General features: G+C 40.6%; 1 long non-coding RNA gene across 6 annotated transcripts in view; it reads left to right on the top strand.

Moving 5' to 3' along the window:
* Positions 1 to 22859, top strand: part of LOC143657488 (uncharacterized) — a 129005-nt gene that overhangs the window by 40847 nt on the left and 65299 nt on the right. For 2 of the 6 annotated variants that reach the window (XR_013162872.1, XR_013162871.1), the window contains one exon: positions 11502 to 11574. The exons of the other annotated variants lie outside the window; for them this stretch is intronic. This is a non-coding gene — a long non-coding RNA (uncharacterized LOC143657488). The remainder of the gene's footprint in view (positions 1 to 11501; positions 11575 to 22859) is intronic. 6 annotated transcript variants of the gene reach the window in all.

The following is a 22859-nucleotide window of genomic DNA, read 5'->3' as shown; positions in this document are numbered from 1 at the left end:
CTTCTGTGACTTTCTCTTTGTCTGTCTGAATTTCATTTTACTTATAAAGGACTCCCACAATAGAATTAAGGCCGTATGAGGTGGGCCATATCTTAACTGAAGTAACCTCATCAAAAAGTCCTACTTAAAATGGGTTCACATCCACAAGAATGGATAAGTTTAAGAACATATTTTTCTGACTATCACAATATTCCTCCAATCCTTTTGTGAGCTGATAGCTCATTTCTTTTCATCACTGAAAAATATTCTGTTGTATGGGCCACCAAAGTTTGTTTATCCATTCACCTACTGAAGGACATCTTGTTTGCTTTCAGTTTGGTAATTATGAATAAGTCTACTATAAACATTCAAGCCCAGGTTTACATGTAGACATCATTTTTCAGATCAATTGGGCAAATAACCAAGAGCATATTTGCTGGATTGTATGGTAAGACTATGCAAGTTTCTAACTTTGTAAGAAACTGACAAACTGTCCTCTCAAGTGGCTGTACATTTTACATTCTCATCAGCAATAAATGAGTGTGCCCGTTGCCCTGCACACTCACCAGAAAATGGAATTGTCACTTAATTTTTCTCAATGGTATAAGGTCTGTATCTAGGTTCTTATGGACATCTAGTTGTTATAGCACCATCTGTTGAAAAGATCATCCTTTCTCTATTGAATTGCTTTTGCTCCATTGTCAAAGATAATTTGCCATAAGTGTATGGATCTTTTCTGGGTACTCTGTTCCAGCATTGGTCTATGTATGTATTCTTTTTGCTAATACTACTCTGTGTTAGTTACTGTAACTTCAAAGTAAGTCTTGATATTAGGTGATATGAAAGCTTTACAGGAAGCACATCACTTTTAAAATGTATTTTAAGTAAATTTTTAGTATACATATGGTGCCAGTTTGAAACTGTTGTGTACCCCAGAAAAGTCATGTTCTTTAATCCTGATTCCATATTGTGGAATGGGATTATTTAAGCTGTTTCTGTGGAGATGTGTGATTGGGACCTGTTGATTAGGTGGTTTACACAGACGTGCATCTCCATCCATTCAAGGTGGGTCACTTATTGAAGTCCTTTGAGAGGAAACCATTTTGGAAAAGGCTTCAGTGCCAACCCAGACAGAGATTTAAAGAGGAAATTGTAGGACACCAAAAGCCAAAGGACCAGTAGATGCCAGCCGTGTGCCTTCCCAGCTGACAGACATGTTCTGGATCCATTGGCCTTTCTTGAGTCAAGGTATCTTTCCCTGCATGCCTTAGTTTGGACGTTTTTATGGCCTTAGAAATACGAACTTGTAGGTTAATAAATTCCCTTTTAAAAGCCATTCCATTTCTGGTATATTCCATTCTGGCAGCATTTAACAAATCAATCCACAAATAGAAAAATTCTCAAATGATAATGTACTGCTTTATAAATGTTAACAAAGTAAATACATTTGGGTGACCAGCACCAAAATCAAGAAACAGAACATTGCCAGCTGTGCTGGTTTAAAATGATCTATGTACCCTAGAAGAGCATGAAATCCTAATCCCATTTTATAAAGGCAGCCATTTCTTCTAATCCCTAGTCAGTATTGTATGTTTGAAACTGTAATTAGATTGTCTCCCTAGAGATGTATTCTAATCAAAAGTGGTTGTTAATTTAATCAAGTTGGATTAGATAGAGGCATGTCTCCACCCATTCGGGTGGGTCTTGATTAGTTTCTGAAGTCCTATAAAAGAGGAAACATTTTGGAGAAAGCTAGAGATTTCTGAGAGAGCAGAGAACAACATAGCCACAAGAAGCAGAGAGTTTACCATCCAGTGACCTTTGGAGGTGAAGAAGGAAAATGCCTCCTGGGTAGCTTCATGAAGCAGGAAGCCAGGAGAAGAAGCTAGCAGATGACCCCATGTTTGCCATGTGCCCTTCCAGATGGGAGAGGAACCCTGATCATGTTCCCCATATGCCCTTTCAGATGAGAGAGGAACCCTGACTGTGTTCACTATGTGCCTTTCCAGGTGAGAGAGAAACTCTGTGTTCACCATGTGCACTTCCAGTTGAGAGAGAAACCCTGAACTTCATCAGCCTTCTTGAACCAAGGTATCTTTCTCTGGATGCCTTTGGTTGGACATTTGTATAGACTTATTTTAATTGGGACATTATCTCAGCCTTAGAACTGTAAACTAGCGACTTATTAAATCCCCCTTTTTAAAAGCCATTTGTTTCTGGTGTATTGCATTCCAGCGACTAGCAAACTAGAACACCAGCATTCTAGAAGCTTCCCTAGTGTTCCCTTCTGTTATTAATCCTTCCCCCAGTGGTAATCATTATCTTGACGGATAACATTGACTGGTTTTGCCTCTTACTGGACATTATTTAAATGACATCAAGCAATATATATTATTTGATGTTGAACTTCTTTCCTTCACATTATGTTTTTGAGTTTGGTCCATCTTTTTGTGCTGGAGTTGTTGATTGCTTGTTCTTATTGCTAAATAGTGTTCCATTGTATAAATACACCACAATTTGTGGATCTCTTTTCTGGTGCATAGGCATTTGGATTCTTTTCAGTTGTTTTTATAAGTAAGACTACCATGAAATCCTCATATATGTCCTTCAGTACCCATAGAAAGACATTTCTGTTGGTTATAATCTTAAGAATGCACCTTCTGGGAGTTGTTATTCATACAGATATATTCTAATCCTTAAAACAGGCCTATGACATAATTATTTTATTTTCATTTTGCATTGAATCTTAGACAGGCTAGATGACTTGCCCAAGGTCATGCAGTTATTGATTTATCCCCAAGGCAATCTGACCTCAGAACCCACACACTTTTAGCCACCATCCTTTCCTGCTTCTCTCAGTTAAGGATATCATCATATACATATGGTCCTCTACTTCAAGACTTCCAGAGTTGACTGAGACACACACAAAACTTAATGCCAACCCAGTGTACATCAATTTCTACTGTGACCAACAGATGTTGCTAACAGTAGCTTTAAGCTAGTCATTGGACTTCTGAACAAATGAACCTGGGAACAGCTTCTTAGAACTGTTTGACTGAGACCTTGATATCATTCATCTCATTCTCCCAGCCCACTGGATTGGACCCTAAGTACCATCCATATTACTCAGAAAACTCCTGACTGTGCATCCCTCCCCTTCCTTGGTGCTCCGATTACCCTCTCTTCCTATCTCTTTTATAGCTCCCATCACAGGTGGCAATTTATGCACCTGCCTTGCCCTGCTGTGCACTGAAGTCCTCAGGGCAGACAACGGGGTCATATTCACTCTGTCTCCCAGTGTCTGATATAGTACCCAGCCCAGAAAAGTCCTAATTTTTGAGGGTTGAATAAAGTTCTCCTGGCGGAAACCCAAAGATTCAAAATGACTGTTCTTGCCTATGGTCATATGAGCGTAAAGGGCACTCTTATTCATCCTGTCTGCCCTGAGTGGGCTGATATCACTCTCTGACCCACAGGGAGACCAAGTCTTCTTTTTACATAGGTCCCTGGACCTCCCGTGTGGCCCATTTGTGCAGTCCATCTCTTTTCTGCTGAATGTTAGGAGGTAATTCAAGGGACAAAATCATTTCTTTTGAGAAAAAAGAATGGTCACCACAGTAGTTCTGGTAGCAGACTATTGGCATGACCTATCTATCTGTTTACCCTGGTCAAGTCAAGTTGTTGGCAATTCAGAATGGGAATGGGCTTGTTTAGTTTGAGATCAAGGAAGCAGCATCTGCAGAACCATGGCGGACAAATCTGTCTCTAAGTGAGAAAGAAAGAAATTCCTGGTTATGGGACCATTTATTTGTGAGCCAAGGATTTGTTTTTAGTGTCACAGTTTTATGTACTTGGAAGAGGATAGAAAAAAACATTAAGCACAAGAGCATTTTTTAAATATTAAATGATTTTTACTGGCTTTCTCTTCCCACTCCCTTCCCATGGTTAGAACTTGTCAAGGTTAGTGTTGGTGTTCTGTATAGGAGTCAGTTGGTGTAACTCTTAGCTATGTCCCTTCCTATGTCCATGAAAGTTTTCTGTGCCCCCCTCTCCAAAGCCACATATCTGCCTTACCAAAAGTCTCTTGATTGAACTGCAGTTTTATTTAACATATACTTGCTAGGTCTTTGGATATACCACTGTAAGTAAGTTAGGGAGAAATTTGTCCCATTCCGTTGAAGGCAGGTTGTAAGTTATTAGCACTATGGGCCTGCGAGTTCTGGCCAAGGGAAAGTAAAAAAAGGATCAGAACCTCTTTCATCCTCTTCTGCAATAGTGTGGTTTGCAGCCCAGATGCCCCCTTTGGGACTTAGACACTCATTCATTCCTTCCATCAGCTGTAGCAAGTGTGGACGGCTGACAAGTAGCTTCCAACTCCCACTCTCTGCCTGCCTAAGGAAGTTGCTTTACGCAAGGTCATGGGCAAAGAGGTGAGGGCGCAGACAGCCTCCAGTGACTTTTTCTCTAGGTGCCCAAGTGCCCGTCCCCTTTGCCAAAATTCAGGACAACTCTGAAGGGCTCTCCAAGCTTCAGAGCTCCCCAGTGGATCCATTGAAGCAACTTAACACCCTCCCTTTCTCTGTTTCTGTTTCCTTCACTTCCCAATAGGACTGATTCCAAGGCTTTCCTAATGAACTTCTTGCATGCAAAAATCTCAAAGTCTCAAAGTCTGTTTCCTGGGAACCCAACCTTAGATAGTCTGGTTATCTGTGCAGTTGCTTGACTGAAAATTGAGGGCACCCTATCCTCTCACTGCTCCAGAGCTATCGCAACTTGAAAAATCCCGTGTTTGGCAGTGGGCTGAAGCAGTTTCATCATAGCTGGGTCTTCCTAGATGAAACTTGATGAGGAATACTGGAAGAATGAAATTCGTGAACTGTTATTTCAATGAAAATTTCTTCGTTATCATCAAAGTAAAGAAAGATTGATTTAGCCTAAAGAGACCCCAAATTTGCAATTTTCAAATGCTGTCCTCAGTGTTGAGGCTTGGCATGCAGTAAGTAGTGAGCAAGATAGATAAGGTCCTTGTCCTTCCGGAGGAAAGAGAGGCAGACTAAGAGGCATTTACACTCAGATGTGGCCTCTCTCTCTCTAAGCCAACTCAGCAGGTGATCTCGGTGCCCTTTTGCACTTCCACCCCCACCCCCCCCACCCCCAATGTGGGGCGTGACTCCCAGGAGTCTAAATCTCCCTGGCAACGTAGGGCAGAACTCCCAGAATGAGCCTGGCCCTGGCATCATGGAACTGAGAAAGCCTTCTTGACCAAAAAGAAGAAGAGAGAAATTAGATAAAATCAAGCTTCAGTGGCTGAGAGATTTCAAATAGTGTCAAGAGGTCATTCTGGAAGTTATTCTTATGCTTTTACAATGCAACTGTGTGATTCTGAAAGCCTTGTGTCTGATGCTCCTTTTATCCAGGGAATGGGCAGGAGAGTAAAAAAATATGGATAAAGAAGGGGGATGGGGTAAATTAAATTGGGTAGATGAAAATATTAGTAGTCAATGAGAGGGAGGGGTAAGGAGTATGGGATGTATGACTTTTTTCTTTTTATATCTTTTTCTGAAGGAATGCAAATGTTTTAAAATGAACCGTATGATGATATTGTGAGCCATTGCTTGTATACTGTGTGTGGACTGTATGTATGGGAAGATTTATCAATAAAAATATTTTTTAAAAAAGAGGCAATTACAATATAGCTACAAGTGCCAGGATTGGGAAAACTGTATGTCCCATGGGAATACATGAGAGCAGATAATACAGAGTTAAGGAGTGGGGTTTGAGAAGACTTTTCTGTAGAATTTGGGAACCAGGGATTGGATTTGCAAGTGATCCAGGAGTAGAGGTAGTCTGGAATCTTAAATTGGGGGTGGGGGGTGGGGTCTGGTAAGGCTTAGGGTAGAGATGAACCAGTGGTGGGTTTGAGGAATTGATTGATGCCTATGGTTCAGGCTAGGAGCATAGTGTGCAGAGTGGGAGGGGGCAGGGAATAAGGTGACATGAAAATGACTGAAAAGGTCTGCTGAGGACAGATCCTGCATAATTTAGTGAAACATTTTAGAGAATTTGAACTGTATCCCCAGAGCAATGGAGAGCCATCAATGGATTTTAGGAAGGAAGTGAACTGACCCTATTTGCTTACTTTGTGAATTTAATATTTGTGAGTTGAATTCTTTTCATTTATAATCTAGATCAATATAGTCATATTGACTGAAAAAGCAGTTGAAGCCAGAGTAATCGGGATGAGGGATTGTTCTTCTCAGTGATTATCATTTGTGAGAGTCCTGTCTTTAAAGACACAGGCAGATGTCACGAATTCCAAGGCTAGGAAATTAAGAATGTGGCAGCTGAAGATGGAGGTGTGTGTGCCAGCAGCACTTAAGCAGCCATTCCTCTGTGTGCATGTGCATTTCTTTCTTCCTGGACATCTTTACCTCCCATACTTTCTCTTGTCTCTCAATGTGTCTTTGTTTTGGTCTCTTTATGTCTCTGTTGATTTCATTTTCTCTCTCACTGGGTCCCTCTCTCTGTTTCTCTGAGCAAAACAGGCATCCAAACACGTCTGTTGCAGAGATTCCCCTGAAGGAATGCCCTTCTGTCTCATCTCCCATCTGGATTGCCAAAAGTGCCTGGAATATCATCGTTGAGCGTTGAAAATTCCTGGTATCAACAGAAAGCAGTTTTCTGTCATAGCCTCTTTTAGCACTGAATGGAAAGCATAAAAGATTTTCTTTCTGCTATTTTATTTGTGTCTAAGCTCCCTTAATTAACAAAGAATTATATTTTCCCCTGAGTAAATATTGGATCTTAAACTTAGCAGATGTGCTGACTTTAGCCTCCCCCAAACTCCAAGCTGCTGCAGATGCCCCAACCCAAACCCCACTAATGAATAATAATTATTCTGTAGAAACTCATTCTCTTTCCCATGGCTAAATTGTGGGGAGTAACTGAAGGCAGAGATTTATCTATTAAGAACAAATGAGGGAGAATGACTGGAACATTCTACTTTGGAGAACCAAATTATAGAAACCCTTCAGCTGTTCTGTACTTCCAGAAAATGAAAAAGGAACACTGATGGATGTGCTTGTTAAGGTTTGGGGTTTGTTTCCCTATGAAGATATTACTGGAGCTGCTTTTTCTTTCTTGATTTCTGTCCTGTGTCCCCGCCCCAACAATATTCTATTTGAAGTAAGATATTGCTTCACTCTGGCAATTTGGATTGCCTAATAATGTTGCTAAGGAAGTGGTCTCTCTCAGTTCTTACTCACTCTTCTGCTCTCAAAACTGTCTCAGATCTCTTGAATGATTATCTTCATGGCATGCAGGCATGTCTTATATTGAGAGAAGAAAAATGGTTAAGAGAAATCTTAGCCAGGTTGTTTAGAGCATGGAGTTACTGAACAGACCACCCCTCGACTCAGCTGGAATTCTCTACTATGTGCTATTTCACAGTTATGAAATGAAATTTACATGAACATTTTTTATATAAATGAACAGCTTCCCAGGGTAATGACTTTTTTAATTTAAAATTTTTATTAGAGAACTTGTGGGTTTACAGAACAATCATGCATAAAATACAGGATTCCCATTTGCTGACCCTATTGTTAATATCTAGCGTTGGTGTGGAACATTTGTTGCAATTGATGAAAACACATTTTTATAACTGTCCTATTAACTGTGTTGTGAAGTTCCATGGATTTAAAAAATTTTTTACTCTGGTGACATATTTACAACCTAAAATTTCCCCTTGTAACAACATTGAAATATACAATTCAGTGCTATTATAATTGTTGACAGTGTTGTGCCCCCATCATCACCATCCATTACAAAAACTCTTCTGTTATCCCAAATGGGAACTGTGCATTTTAAGCCTGAACTTCCTATTCTCTACCCCTGCCCCACCCCTGGGTAGAGTCAGAATCCCTATAATCTAGATTCTGACTCTGTGAGTTTGCTTATTTTGATGATTTCATATCAGTGAAATCACATAATATTTGTTCTTTTGTGTCTGGCTTATTTCACGCAACGTGATATCTTCAAGATTCATTCATGGGGTCACATGTGTCAGAATCTCATTCCTTTTTGCAGCTGCATAATATTCCTTTACATGTATATACCACATTTTGTTTATCCATTCATCAGTTAATGAGCACTTGGGTTGCTTCCATCTTTTGGAAATTGTGAATAGTGTCACTATGATTATTGGTATACAAGTGTCTTCCAAGTCCCTTCTTTCAGTTCTCTTGGGTATATATCTAGAAGTGAGATTGCTAAATCGTATGGTAATTCTGTAGTTAACTTCCTGAGGTACTGCCAAACTGTCTTTCACAGTGGCTGCACCATTTTACATTCCCACCAGCAATGAATGAATGTTTCTATTTTTCCACATCCTTTCCAGCACTTGTAAAGATCCATTTTTTTTTAATAGTACCATTCTAGTGGGTGTGAAATGGTGTCATATTGTGGTTTTGATTTACATGCCTCTAATGGCTTATGTGTTGAGCATCTTTTCATGTGATTTTTGGTCATTTGTATATATTCTTTGGAGAAATGTCTATTTGAGTCTTTTGCGAGGGACTGATGACTCTTTGGAAAGTTTGTGAGAGGAGGGAAGGAAAGTCTCTTTCTCTCTCTCTCTCAAGCAGTCAGCCCTCCTTCTAAAAGTAGAGCATGCAGAAGAAAATATGTCCAAGTAATTGGTGGTTCTTATTCCTTAAATAGAGGTTAATTGAGCCATTTGATGTGTTTCTCATTTCATCCGTAGAGGAGTGCTGTTTAGCGTGTTATTCCTTTTATCCTCTCTCCCACCCCACAAGCACACAAATGAGTTGTGCATGTGTCAGGGGAAGGGGTGGGTTTGAGGGAATTAAGAAAGAATGGTTATACCAGCAGATATGGTGATCAACAAAAGGAGCAAGTGGGCAATTTTCCATTGCTCTTTGCTCACCATGTTTTTGTACATCAACTTCTATGGAACAACTGCTGACTTCTAGGTTTCCTCCAGATCCCCATTAATTGTCCTCTAGGCTTGCCTGGGGAGAATTATTTAGAAAGACTTCTTTAAGTTCTTAGAGGTTTCTTTTGCTTATCATCTCACTCTGTACCCAGCAGGTCCTCGGTATAAACTTATTGAATGGAATTGAGTATAATTATGTTTCAAACACTTAGCTCTTAGATACAGCTACTCTTTACAGAACCTCAAGCAAGCCTCAAGCAAAAAAACTGAGAGTTACTGGAAGACTGTTGCATTGTCTTTTCTATACTGCCTGCTGACTTATGCAATGATTGTTCTTCATACGGCTCCAAGCAGCACTTATTTACCTACTTCTGCTGTATATGTAAGGAGCACCTGTTAATACTTGCAACTTGCTCATGGTTTTCATCTCTATTGTCACTATCTTGTTCTTGGCCACCGCTGTTTCTTGCTAGGACTTGCCAGGTAATCCCTTTTACTAGTGGTTTTCAGACTTGAATATGCTTCAGAATCCCCTGGCAGGCTTATTAGAACAGATTAATGGGCCCAAGCCCAGAGTTTCTGATTCAGTCTTGGGTCTAGGACCCCAGAATAGGCTAACAAGTTCCCAGGTGATGCTGATGTTCCTGGTTCTCAGACCTCACTTTGAGAACCATGCCCTAAATAGTCTCCTTGCCTCCTTTCTTGGCTGCCAAACCCATTATCCACACAGCAGTCAGATGAGTTCTGAGTCAAGGGTCTTGAGGTCTGGCCCTTCCTGGCTTCCCATCCTCGCCCTGCCCATCAGTACCTCCCTCACCAGACTACTGTCTAACCTGCCTCCTTTCAGACTGATATACTCTGCTCTTTCCCATTTCCGCCTCTTCACATTTCTGCTCTTTCTGGGGACCTTCTTCTCCTCCCTTTTCCCCACCTATTTGTACCTGCACATCCTTTCCTTCTCAGCTCTGATTTTGCTTCTTCAGGGAACCCATCCAGGACAACACAAATATTGTGTCTCTGCTTATTCTCTCACAGATAACATTTTTTTTCTTTATAGTCTTTAGCACAATATTTCGTGATATTCCTTTGTGCTTTCACTTTATGAATGGATGCATTTCCTCTTTGATTATAAACTCCCTGAGGAAAGGGACCATATCTGTTTTGATCACTGCTGCATCTCTAGTACATAGCGATGGCTGGCACATGGTAGACAGTCAAAAAACATTTGTTCAATGAATAATTAGATGGATGGGTGGATAGGTGGATGGATAGATGGATAAGGTTTTTAAAAAATGTCTTATCTTCCTTAGAGAACTTATGGGTTCATAAAACAGTCACACATATGATGGATAAGGTTTTGGCATGCTTGGGGGATATAGAAAAAGCTTTGAGACCAAGAAAAAGAGGACTTGCTCTGGAGCATTTATCTGCAGCTGGATGTTACTGGCTTATTTGTCAGTGGACATATGTAGAGTCGATTTTGAAATTTTGCCTGAGGGACCATCACCCTGACATCTCTACTTTGCTTAGTCAGATCCATTTAAAATATTGTGTCTCCCTTAAACCCCTTTCTCAGGCAATCTGATTCTGAAGTTAATAAAGTATAGAACAAAACCATGTCTGTGACTCAAAGAATTGATCTGTATATCTTTGAAATGTGGAGCTCTTTATCCAGAATAAGGCCACACTTTTAGGAAACATTTTTGGCTCAAAATAACAGGATTCTTTCAGAGATAGTTTTGTAGAATTTCAAATGCCCTCCTCTTTGGGGTAGTCCTTTAGCATGACCTACTTCTCTAGGAAAATTTTTCCTCTTCTTGGACTCCATGCCTTGCTTGTATCTTTTCTGACCATTCCTTTCTTCCTAGATTCCATCCAATGAGCCTATGCCCAAGGAGAATCAAAGCATTCCTCCAAGTTCACAGACAAGTTAGGTGCATATCTAAACCCAAGATTGCTATTTCCTCATCTGCTGTAGCATAGAATGAACCTCTCTACCCACACATTTAATCCCAATTCTCCTTTTCAGTTTTGTGAGCTTGAAGAGTCAGAGGGATGCAAGCAGTTATGCAGGGGCAAAATAATGCCCCATGGGGACAGTTTAAAAATAACTGGGGCATTTGAGACAGGAGTTCATGGTCCTTGCTACTCATGGTGCAGAGAGTTGATTCCAGATTGAAATTTTTTATCTCTATGACCTTAAGGGGTTTTTTTTTCTTACAAATAAGTGGATTTCAGGGAAGCATGTTGTCAGATTGAGAGAACTGTCTGAATATAACATTGGCATAACCAACTCAGATACAAAAAACAGTACCATGAATTTCTAGCAAGTGAAACTGAGTTGGGGAGCCAGAGAAAGAGAGAGAGTTTATACACCTGGAGTTAAGATGACACCCTAAATTAGGATGGGCAGTACCCCTTTGTGGCTGCACAGTGCTTCTATTTCTGGTAACAGAATATGTTTCTCCATTGTGAATAACCACCCCTCCCCGATGTCATGCCTTATGGTTTAGGTGGCTTATTGTTAAAAGACATTTCTTCATAGGTCCCTCTATTTCTTTTGCTACAGACTATCTTTTCAAGGATGTTTGTACAGCGAACAGCTTTGGAAGATAGAGATAGTGTCTTCCTCTAGGCAGCTGGTAAGTTTGCCAGAATAATAGACTGTCTCTTTCCAGGGTGAAGGTTGGACAGCTTTTCTAGCAGCACCATTATAAGACTGGTGTTTCCTAAACTCAGGGTTCTCAGCTGTGATGCACACTTACTGTGTGTGCAATAGTCACCTGGGCACCTTGCATATCCTTGTGGGACTTCAGTGGCAAGGGGGACCAATGTGTGAATGTGAAGCTCATTCTGCCTGCTGTGTCATGAGTAATAATGTTCTTTGTGACCCAGGGGTCTAGCGACATGTATGAAACTGACAGGCTCATTTGTTAACTTCCAAGTAGGATTGAATCTCAGACTCTTCATAGCTCTTGACTGCTGGCCCCAACCTTTGACTTTAGGGGTAGCCATGTGAACCACACCTGGCCATTGAGAGCAGGGCCCTGTGACCAGGTCAGGCCAAAGGGAATGATCCGTAAGACTTTTGCTAGAGTTATTGGACAAGAGATGTGGAATATAAGCCCAGCTATCTTTGCCAGCACGTGGGGAGAGCCCCTTGAGAATGATAACCTGTAGAGTAAAGCAGAGTCAAGGAAAGGAGAGATGGAGAGGCAGGAAGGAAGGGAAAGTCATTAAGAATGGATTGATTTCATAGAGTAGTTTTGATCAAGGGCCTGGATTTTGCCCTATACTTCCAGTCATGTAAGCAGATAAATTTGCTTTGCTTACGCCAGTTTGCATTGGATTTTTTTATATTAGCAAGTGAAAAAGTCCTGTCAAATACACTTGTGAAAGAAAAGAATAGGGCTAGACCTCCCAAAAGGCCACCACTCTCAGTTCATTATATTGCGCACGTGATAAGGAATTGAGGTTTAGTCATACTTATACTTAAGGTCTTCCCCACCCCACCTGCCATTTGGAGCAAACCTATTTTATTTTGCAAAAGCCAGCAAAAAAATAGGGTTTTCTATCTAAACGTTTCTTTTTCCAATTCCACCTTGAAAAATATCAGAGCAGTGAACTGTTCATCAGGGCAGCGAACCTGAAGCCTCCTCCAAGTGGGCGCTCTGAGCAGTTATCAGGTTTTCACTGCTCTAGTTATATAACTGTGGGTCTGCTTCCCACAGATGATTTAAGAATTGTGAACCAAAGCAAGTGCAGAGTGCAGCCGAGAGGCGAGATAAGTGCAAAAAGGACAGATAGGCATGTGGGGAAGGCAGGAAGCATTTTCACTCGAGAGCAATTTCACTAGAGCTCCTGAAACCTAACTCATATTAGGACGTTAGGAATTTGGGATTGTGTTGCTGTTTGCATCTAAATCCATCACTCACAGCCATTCTCAACTCTGCAAAGAAATGATGATCAAACTGAGGTTATATTATCAATAAAGAGGTTTTTTGTGTGTTTTTTTTTTTTACATGGGCAGGCACTGGGAATTGAACCCAGGTCCTCTGGCATCACAGGCAAGCATTCCTGCCTGCTGAGCCACCGTGGCCCACCCTCAATAAAGAGTCTTTATTGTCATTATTATTTGGTGAGGAAATGTGGAATTTAGGGTGACCCGGTGAACCTTGTGAGGTAAAAAGGTGGGTATATTCTTTCAGCACTAGCTTTTTCAGAACCGACTTTGTTTTTAAATGGAGACACAGTTTCTACTTTTAATTTTCATTTCTCGTCATTCTGTGTATTGGTGTGTATATACATATGCATGTGGGTATATATAAATATATATATATTCTTCCTTCCCTCCTCCCTCCCTCCCTCCCTTCCTTCCTTCCTTTTTCTCTCTCTCTCTCTCTTTCTCTCCCCCTCCCTCTCTCCCTCCCTCCCTCCCCCTTCCCTCCCCCCCTTTCTCCTACCTCCCTTCCCTTCCTCTCCCCTCCCATCTTGGTGGACAGGATCGTAATCCCTTTCTAAAGTTTTGTTACTAATTTCACATAATCAGCAGGGTATTTATTACCAAGTGTTCTTTTACCTTTCCGGAAATAATTCCAGGTGGTGGCTAGCTAAGGGACATAAAGGAGGAGCAGATCAACTCCCCAGGTAAAGTTGGTGCAGGAGGTGCTACTAGACAGAGGGAGGACCAGAGAAAACAAGAACCACTTTTAAAACTGAGCCTTTTATGGAATTGACCCATGAAAGAATGGCTTTAATTCATCTTCCAGACTTTTTTCTGACTTCTTGTCGTACAACCATGCGTCAGTCACCCACAGAATGCATTGGTCTTCAGAAGTGATTCTCTCATATCTGTCCAGGCTTCCTCCCTCACACTCTAGTTTCCTGCCTCTGCACTTTACATTCACACTTTGCCTGAAATAGCATGTCCTTCCCTTCATAGCTCTCCTGTCTTAGTCTTATCACATCCAGACTGACCTAGAGCCTAGATCCGAACTACTAGCAAATTCATAAAATCATATCATCTTTCTGGCCAGGTGTCATGTCTTACTTTCTCTTTCAATCAAAGGAAAAGAAAATGTTGAGTGATACTTCTCATTTAAAATACACACACACACACACACACACACACACACACACACACACTCGCCAACTTAATTTCAAGATCAGTTTATTGAGAATGATCCTGAGACATGTCACCAGTGAGATGAAGGCATGATAAGTTCTCAGAATTTGGAGTTATTTTTTTCCTTTTTTTTTTTTCCTTCCTGGAGGTTTTTCACTTAAGAACAAAATTTTAATTGGATATCTAAACTTCCAGGTAAGCTTTGGTTCACCATTTGTCATGAATTTACAGGAAGAAGGAAAAAAAATCAATATTCTATAGTACTTCTTTCATCCCAAGAAGGTTGAAAGACTTTAGCTGCAAAGTGAGGAGATCAGAAGAGAAACAGGTTTATAAAAAAACAACAAAAAAAATCATCTTAACAATGTCATTTGGATGAACAGACCCTCTCTGAAGCAATTTCTGATCTCCTTTCCAAAGGCGAGACCACTTTTAATAGGAGACCACAAAGATGAGAAGCAAGAAGTACAAAGAGAAAAATGCAAGCGCAATTTTCTTTTCTCTGCACTTTTGGGAGAGAGATCCCAGCTGAAAATCTGGACAATTTGCAAACAGTAAAGTCAGACGTTCTTCCAAATGTAAATGCCTTTACCTATCATGATAAGAAGCATCACTCTGACAATAACTCGAAACAGCTGGGAGATAGAAAATGGGCCTGAACTTCCCAAACCTGGCTCTATCAAGACTCTTCCTAGAAACACACCAGATCTTTTTGTAGTGATATAATTTAGGAACTTTTTCACCATGTACAGCTTGATGAATATATTTGAAAGTTTCCTTTCATCCCATGCTTTGGTATGTTATGCATGAAATGGTTTTAGTTTGCTCAATAACTGCTATCAATTTGCACTATCATTCCCCACTTTTTTCCTTTGTCATGAGCTTTCTTGATGTGGAGCAGGCTTTTTTTTGGACGATGTCTTAATGTCATACATTGGTAAGATTCATAACCTTTTGGTCAATTTTTATTATTAAAGCAATACCACTTTAATATTTTAAAAGTCTCAATGTTAGCGATTTTAAAACTTAATCTCATATTTAATTCATAATTCTTCATTTCAGCCATCCTCCCTCCCGCTTCCCCCCAGCCAAGGTTAAGCTTTTGGCTCTAGAGGCTAGGAGTGGAGCATGTCTGGGTTGTCATTTGTTCTCCCATACACATTTCTCTCTACCTTCTGGGAATGTACAGTAACTTTTGACACCAACCACAATGCAGTTCTGTATCTAACTACCTGGAGTTAAGTCGCAAATCACAGATTCTTAGAAGACAGTCCCTACAAGACTGCCCTCACTTCAGACATCAGCTGCAAGTTTGAGGGTTCCTAGGCCACCCACACTTCTGAATAACTGGCTACAAATTTGCACAATTTCTGGGAGGGTGTTAAATGCTAAGCTTCCATGTCCTCTACCCTAGGAGCCAGGGCGTATCACTCTCCTGGCGCACTGGTGTGTGTTGCCCATCAGGGAAGCTTATCTGAGCTTCCATGTCCAGAGTTTTTATGGGGTTTCATCGGGTAGGCCTGATTGAGCAACTCACTGCCTATGTGGTTGAACTCAATCTCCAGCCCTCCTACACTCTTGACTGATAGGACATTGCTCAAAGCCTCAATCCTCTAATCACATGGTTGGTCTTTCTGGTGTGGCCAGCCCCACCCAAAGACATCTGATTAGCATAAAAGATCAGTTGCGTCAAGAGGCCAACTATGAATATAGCAAAGATAGTCCTAACAGGAGACGTTCCATAGATATGGAGGTTACCTCCTGGGAGCCTGGACAAAGGCCTGGACAAAGACCTCTTTTTAGAGGCCAAACTTCTTACTATACAAAATGACTACTCTGATGTTAGAACATTGAGGAAGGGGTTAGGATGAAAATGTTGCCTTGCATGTGTGTCCATGGTGGGAATGCACTGCTCTTCTTGATTAACCATAGCTGTGGGCTTAGTTTATGACTTAATCCATGGGCCCTTCAGGCTGGGTGGTGGCCCCATCAGGCCCTACTGATAAAGGCCTCACTCCCTGGAACCAAGAACAATGCCATCTGGTGTTTGTGGTTTCTCCATCTCCATCTCAAGATACTTGTCATTTCTTCTCCCTTTTACACCATCTCTTTCTTAGTGCTCTTTTCCTATCTCCAGAAACACAAGGACTTGCTATTAATCTCAGTGACATCCAGTGGGAACATACAATGTCATTTTCCCTTTCCTCATGACCTCCCTCCCTTGGCATTGTCGGGGGAGGGAAAAATAGCTTCTTTTGAGAAATCCTTCAGTTCTTCAACCTCTTTTCCCTTGTCATTCTACTTGATTATCTACAAGGTAGTGTAGGGGTATAGTGTCAGTGCTTCGGGGTAGGGGCTAATTCTATTTCTACTGACCTGTTACGGTTCAGCAAGCCCTGTAGAAAGGTGGCTGGTGCTGTAATTTAAAATGAGGGATATTTAATACATCTTAATTACAGGGGAAAAAGGACTCTGTTCCTAGCTTCATTCTGCAGTGCTTGGTTAATGCCTGATGAAGGGAAAGAGAGAAAAGGAACGTGTTGGAAAGAAGTACAGATTGTTTTCCTTGTAGCTAACTTAATACTGTAATCAGCTCAGGAAATGCTGACAGAAAGCCCCTGGGTCAGGAGTGCTATGATCCTTGAGGAAGGGACTAGTCTTTTTATTCTCAGAGCCCAGCAGAGTGCCTGGCACACACTTGCAGAATCTATGTTGAAAGAAGCTTCCAGGTACCAGATGGTAGAAGGTAATAATAAGGAGAAAGAGTAATTCTGGAGGAAATATATTCCAAGTTTTTCTCCCATCCTTCTCTTCCAGAGTTCCAATAGCTGCTTCCCCTGCCCTGCCCACATACAGCTGAGTAGAGGGAAAATTAAAACTGTTTGCCTTTGAAGTGACCATGAATAGTAGTAATGTTTAATACTGAATAGCTATTTTAAAACTTGGAATTAGTTTGATATGGCAAAATAGTTGGCATTAAAGCCCTCACCTCTGTGGCCAGTGGAATGAGGAGTATACACCTAGAAATGGTGGTTAACAATTACCTTGAATCAGAAAATAAATGTAAAGCAGTACAACCCTTAACACTGGGCATGAGTCATCTTTGTCTTGAACCACGCGTTTTGGAAGGACCTGTGTTCAACAACACACACATACACACTCTCTCTCTCTCTCTCTCTCTCTCTCTCTCTCTAAATGTAATAAAAATGATGCTGTACCCTTGTTACTCAGGATTCAGCACTTGGCACTGGCAGCAAAACATCCACTCCTGTGGCCTGCTAATACTGTTGAGTCCCCAGGAAAATGCTTTCCCACATCTCTTGTCCAATGTTCTCAAACAAAAGATGACTACATCTGAATGCCAAGAAGATTGTGAGTTGTAGTATCTGAAAAAGGTACTGCTTTGGAGTGTGGGGAGAATCTGAGCAGCCAAAGCACTTAGGTAGGATAAAAGACTAATTAACTTATAAAACCTTTCTCACAGCATGAGTGTAGTAGTTTATTGCATGAAAATGTATTATTTCTCTCTAGTCCTGAGCATCCATTTTCTTACTTCTCTTCATGGTTCCGGAGATACTTGTGAATTAATGTGCTCTTTGCAGTAGTTGCACATGGTGACTGAAGAACATTGTACAATATTAAACAATTACTCATCCCCAAAACACTGGTCCATCGACAGACATCCAGATTGTGTGATAACAATTAAATTCACTCATCTCTGATATTGTGCTGACTTTCAGTTATATAAAAACCATAACTTTATAAACATTTTTAAAATATTATAGTTTGTCAAGGTAGAAGAATTAGAACATATTTTATTTAATTATTGTTTAAATAAACAATATTTTTTGTGTGTGACTTTAAAAATCATATGATATATAGGCGTTCATTTATTTTCTTGGTCCTAAGGCCTGCAAATATTAGAATTGGGCCTAATGTAAATTGTCAGGTCATAGTAGTTGCCTAATAAAAGTTAGCTTCCTTCCTTTTCCCTAACCTATTATCTTTCATAGTGAAAGGACATCTATAGTTCTGACATTTTTTTAACATATTCCAGAGGTGGGACTATAAGATGATGGCTAAGGCTTTTCCAAATTTAAATAGTTCAGTATATTTCTATGGAGTTGAAGAAAAATTTCATATTTAAGAAATGCAAAGCAAGCTGTGATTGTTAAATTCCTGTGTCAACTTGGCCAGGTTACGGTGTCCAGTTGACTGGTCAAGCATACACTGGACTGATTGTTTCTGTGAGGTTATTTCATGGACTTAAATCATAAGTTAGTTGGTTGCATCTGTGGCTGATTACATCTACAGTCAATAGAGAAGATTTCCTTCAGCAATGAGAGAAGTCTCATTCCATCAGTTGAAGGCTTTAAAAGGAGAAATGATAAAATTTCCCCAGTCAGAAGTGAGAGAATTTACAGCTGTACTTCAGCTAGCCCTTCTTCTCCTGGGGAATTCATTGAAAACCTTCATCTGAATTCCTTGTTTGCAGCCAGCCCTACAGAATTTGCATTTGCCTATCCCCACAGTGATGAGACAATTCCTAGGAAAAAACTCATAATATTTACATAATATATATATATATATATACACACATGTATGATGCATGTACATATATATCTTAACAGTTCTATTTCCCTAGAGGAGCCTAATATAGATTTTGATACTGGGAGTGACTCTTGAGAAACAGAACCTTAAGTATGAGATTTCTGAGTTGGTTCTGGGGTTTGTGGAATTTGTTCACTAAACTGATTAGATTCCAAGGCACTAATGACTCTTTTTCCAACAATCAGGATGCCCCAATCATGGCGATATGCATGAAGATACACAAAATATCACTACTGGATACAGCTATTCAGATGCTTATAAGAGGCAGGGCTTTGAGTGAGAGTGGTTTTTTGTTTTGTTTTGTTTTGTTTTTTTTGCAGGGGATGGGGGGTTGGGGTAGGGAGGTGCATGGCTAAGGAATCGAACCCAGGTCTCCTGCATGGAAGGCGAGCTTTCTACCACTGAACCACTGGGTGAGAATATTTTTGATATCTTAACAGAGTTTTGTGGAGTTAAAAATATAATAATGATGCCTGCTTGTTCCTAAATATGCTTGATACAGTTGTAGAAGAAAGGGATGAGCTCAAGGCTTGAGGCTTCTAATTCTCAACTTAAGTGCTGCATGAAGGACATGAAAGTTTCTATGTGTGCCTTGAAAGAAAGTCTTATTTCATGTAGCTGCGGACTTGAGATTTCTGAAAACTAGACTCAGAGTCTCATTGTTTGAGTGGCTGAATTATAATGTAAACTGACTTCCCAATCTTGCAGGGTGTTTGCTGTTTTAGTGAGGGCATTGATTGGAAAGGAATGGAATCCTGAAAATTGAAATGGGTACAAATGAGTAATGATGTCAGTGCAGACATTGAAACCCTAGATTCTGCTGCGTCTTCGCCAGACAAACCTGTAATGGTCTGCCATGATAAATCAACCATCCAGTCTCTACCTATAAAGATTAACCCTGCAGTTCCTGATAAACCTGTAACCAACTCTCAAAAATAAACAGCCCTCATAGCTCCATCTGGAAAGATTAATCCTATCTCACCAGATGAAACTGCAGTGGGATGCCCTGAGGTCATTGGCTTGCAAGACACATCAAATTCTTCTTGTGACCCACCTCCACCATCTCTCTTATTTTCTGTATCTGCAGTTAGACTGAAGTCTCAAAAGGCCCAAATGGTGAGGAAGGTATGACCCGTGAGGAAGTATGCTAAATACTCCAAAAGAACTAAATGACTTTTCCAGTTTATATGGACAGAAATCAGCAGAATGTGTATGGGAATCAATATTAAGTGTATGGGATAATGGCTAAAGGAATGTAAAATTGGATCAAGCAGAATTTATTGATGTGGTCCATTAAGCAGAATATTTTGGATTCAATATTAAAACTTGAGGGGTCAGAAAGGGTTCTAACAGTTTTTTTGAAATAGTGTGTTTGAGTGGTTAGCTGAAGCAAGGACCAAAATGTGGTCTACACTGCCTGAAGTTGAAATGCCAGAACTGCCTTGGTATAATATAGGTGATGGGATCCAAAAGCTTAGAAAGATTGAAATATTAAAGTGGATTTATCATGTAAGACCTGCTCACCCACCCCAGGGTTGTCCAGGGGACACAGCTTTCAGTCGGACTGTGAAGAATATACTTGTGAGACTAACTCCCTCATCCGTAAAGAGCTCTATGGGTGTTCTTTTATGTATATCAGATATTACTGTGGAAACTACCATTATTGAGCTAGGATCCTTAAACACAATGAGTATGATCGAATCCTGGGTTGGTAGAAGCCAAGTGATAATACTTAATCAACAGAGACAGAGTGGGTATGGCTACCATAATGGACAGCAAAAGAAAAGCAATAATCAAAATAATCTGACTTGCAGAGACCTATGGCATTGCATAGTAGCTCATTTGATATCTAGATGCAAAATAGATGAACAGTTGTTTCGATTTGCTAAAGTTGCTGAAATGTAATATACCAGAAATGGATTGGTTTTTACAAAGGAAATTTATTAGGTTACAAATTTACAGTTCTAAGGCTATGAAAATATCCAATAAAGCATCCAGAGAAAGATACCTTGACTCTGAAGAAAGGCTGAAGGCATCTGGAGTTCCTCTTACACATGTAATGTCTGCTGGCCCTTCTCTCCAAAATGTCTCTGGACTTCTCTGTGTCATTGCTTTTTCCTCCCAGGGCATTTCTATCTCTGAGCTCTCTCCAAAATTTCTCTGCCTTTTATCTTCTCATAAAGGGCTCCAGTAAAGATGATTAAGACTCTCCTTGAATTGTCCCACATCTCCAAGAATACAACCTAATCAAAAGGTCCTATACAGCAATAGGTCTGCACTCACAAGAATGGATTAGAAGAACATGGCTTTTCTGGGGTTGCATAACAGTTTCAAACCAGCACAGCAGTCTACTAAATTCTTACTTGATCTCTATAAGCAGAAGAGTTCTAGATCAAGTGAACAAAAACCTAACTTGAATTACAAGACAAGAGAGGCATGACCCCTAAATCATTTCCCAAACTTGAGTTTACAGACCCAGCAACAGCAACCCTTGAATGAGGGGAAGGCTGGGTCCCCTTGGGGAAGGACCCTGCTACACTGCTAAAAAAGTTTGTACTGTTAATCTTCCTCCCAAGTTTACTCAAAGGGACCTGTGGCCTTTTTCCAGGGTTAATGTGCACTGGGGAAAAGGAAATGATAAGACATTCCACGGATTATTACACACTGGCTCAGAAGTGACATTAATTCCAGGAGACCCAAAATGTCACTGTTGTTCACCAATCATAATAGGAGCTAGTGGAGGCCAGGTAATCAATGGAGTTTTAGCTCAGGTCTGCCTCACAGTGGACCCATTAGATCCCTGGACCCAGTCTGTGCTTATTTCCTAGGATCCAGAATGCATAATTGGAATAGACATCCTCAGCAACTGGAAGAATCCCCACCCTCATTCCATGACTTGTGCAAAAAAGACTTTTATGATAGGAATGGCCAAGTGGAAGCCACTAGAACTGCCCCTACCTTGCAAAATAGTAAATCAAAAGAAATACTGGATTCCAGGAGGAATTGCACAGATTAGGGCCACCACCAAGGATTTGAAGGATATAGGAGAAGTGATTTCCATCACATACCCATTCAGTTCTCCTGTTTAGCCCGTGCAGAAAAGAGATGTGTCTTGGATTAAGTGGATTATCATAAACGTAACCAGGTGGTGACTCCAATTGCAGCTGCTCTTCCAGATGTGATATTGTTGCTTGAGCAAATCAGTATGTATGTATGTATGTAGCTGTTGGCCTGGCAAATGCTTTTTTTCTCAATTGCCATTTGTAAAGACCACAAGAAGTAGTTTGTTTTTAGCTGTTAAGGAGTGCAAAATATCTTCACTCTCCTATCTCAAAAGGGTATCAGCTTGCTAGCCTTATGTCATAATCTCATCTGCAGGGACCTTGATCATCTCTCTGTCCCACAAAAAATCATGTGGTCTTTTATATTGATGATATCATGTTGATTGGACCTACTGAACAAGAAGTAACAATCACTCTAAACTTACTGGTAAGGCATTTGCATATCAGAGGGTGGAAGATAAATCCAACAAAATACGGGGTCCATCCACCTCAGTGAAATTTCTAGGTGTCCAATGGATGGGGAATGTTGAGATTTCCCTTTTAAGGTGAAGAATAAGCTGTTGCATCTAGCATATCTTATGAACAAAACAGAGGCACAATGCCTGATTGACCTCTATGGATTTTGAAGACAATATATTCCTCATTTGGGTGTGCTACTCTGACCCATTTACTGAATGCCCCCCAAAGATTCCACTTTTGGTGGTGGGGGGGAGGGCAGAACAAGAGGAAAACCTGCAACAGGTTCAGGCTGCTGTGCAAGCTCCTCTGCCACTTGGGCCATATGATCCAGCAGACCCAATGGTGTTTGAAGTGTTGGTGGCAAGTAGAAATGCTATCCAGAGCCTTTGAGAGGTCTCTGTAGGAGAATCACAGCACAGCACAGACCCTTAGGATTTTGAGCAAAGCCGTGCCATCATCTACAGATAAATGCTCTTTTTTGAGATGCAGCTTTTGGCCTGTGACTGGATCTTAGTAGAGATTGAATACTTAATTATGGTCCACCAAGTTGCCATGAAACCTGGGTTGCCTATCACCAGCTGGGTGTTGTCTGACCTGCCAAACCATAAAGTTGGGTGTGCGCAGCAGCACTCCATCATGAAATATATAAGAGCTAGGACTTGAGTGGACC

Source organism: Tamandua tetradactyla, chromosome 15, assembly GCF_023851605.1.
Source record: "Tamandua tetradactyla isolate mTamTet1 chromosome 15, mTamTet1.pri, whole genome shotgun sequence".
Taxonomy (NCBI): domain Eukaryota; kingdom Metazoa; phylum Chordata; class Mammalia; order Pilosa; family Myrmecophagidae; genus Tamandua; species Tamandua tetradactyla.
Note: the sequence above shows the minus strand (reverse complement) of the source record. Positions and strands in the feature narration are given on the sequence as shown.